The sequence below is a fragment of the Primulina eburnea genome, chromosome 5, assembly GCF_022965805.1.
Source record: "Primulina eburnea isolate SZY01 chromosome 5, ASM2296580v1, whole genome shotgun sequence".
Lineage (NCBI taxonomy): Eukaryota > Viridiplantae > Streptophyta > Magnoliopsida > Lamiales > Gesneriaceae > Primulina > Primulina eburnea.
Genome location: NC_133105.1, coordinates 13,391,132 through 13,392,910, shown reverse-complemented (window position 1 = coordinate 13,392,910; position 1,779 = coordinate 13,391,132).

The window sequence follows — 1,779 nt, the reverse complement described above, 5'->3', positions numbered from 1 at the left end:
ATGTGAGTACCTAGATTATATATTGTGTGTGATTGCAGGTAACATGTACAACAAAAGAATCAATTTGGTACTTGGATAGTGGATGCTCACGACACATGACAGGGGATGCTGAATTGCTATCCCAGCCGATCAAATATTCTGGTCCAAACATCAGTTTTGGAGACAACTCTAAAGGTAAAACAATGGGTAAGTGTAAGCTTATCTATGGTAACTTTATTATTAAAGATATCTTACTGGTTGATAATTTCAAGTATAACTTGATTAGCATCAGTCAGTTATGTGACAATAATTTCTCAGTTCAGTTCAACAAACACACGTGCACACACTACAAGAAATATGGCTTTCAACAACGCACCTACGACAACAGTTTTCACTAAAACAGTTGTCGTATACTTTTGAACAACGGTTTAGTGAAAACCGTTGTCTTTCAGCGTGTTTTTTTAAGCAAAAGACAACGGTTTTAAGAAAAACGTTGTCTTTTGGCGTCTTTTTTAGGTCAAATACAAAAAACTGTTGTTTTTGAGCGTTTGTTTAGGGTCAAAGACAACGGTTTATATAGCGTGTTTTTTTGGACAATCGACAACAGTTTTAGAAAATCGTTGTCGATTGGCGTGTTTTTTGGACAAACAATAACGGTTCATTTAAACCGTTGCTATATTTAGCGACGATTTTGCTAAAACCGTCACTAAATTCACGACAATTTTAGCAAAACCGTCGCTAATTTAAAAATAGCGACGGTTTTCTATTCCGTCGCTATTTTTAAATTGACGATGGTTTAATGAAATAACCATTGCAAATTGTCTATAAATATCCACATTTTCGGTTCATTTTCCTAACACTACTTCACAACACTTAAAATTTTTCTCTCTTACACGATTTTAGTTTCGATTTAGGGTAAATTTTTTCGCTTTAATTTTTGTAAATTTAAAATGTTAGTTAAGATCATGAATATTGTTAGCATAGTCAGATTATAAGTTTTTTTTTAGATTTATTAAATTATTAAAAGTAATTTTTTTTTACTAAAAAAAGTAACGACGGAAATCATGAAAAACCGCTGCTATATTTAGCGACGGACTTGATGGAAACCATTGCTAAATTTAGCGAAGGTTTTGCTTAAATCATCGCTATATATAGCAACATTTTACACCGTCGTCTATACCGCTGAAAGACGACAGGGACATCGGTTTAAACCGTCGCTAAATTTAGCAACATTTTACACCGTCGTCTATACCGCTGAAAGACGACAGGGACAACGGTTTTTCACCGTTGTCTTTGAGCGAATCCTTTAACAACATGTGATTTAACAACGGTTTTTCAGGGCTTACTTACAAAGTCAATCCTTTAACACCTTTTTCAGGCTTTTTTCTTGTAGTGACAGTTAAGAACTCAACTGATGAGATCATTATAACTGGCAATCGTTGTGGCTAAACTTACAAAGTCAGCTGGATTGATCAATCTAATGCACCAGTATGTTTTGTGTCCTCAAAATCTTCAAAAAACTAGTTGTGGAATAAAAGGTTGAACCTATAAAGTCCAGGGATTTAATTCACGTAACCTGAATACATGCAATTTAAGATTTTTACTTTATATTATGTGTTTAATTATTTTTTATGTATTTTATACATAATTCATGCATGATATGAGTTATTTAACGAAATTTTATATGTTCATGCATTAGGGTTTCTAGATGCATTTCACATTCGAACCAAGAACGGAGACCGGAGAGTTTTCAGGAAAATTATTTTTATTACATGATTAATTTTTATTAAATAATATAAG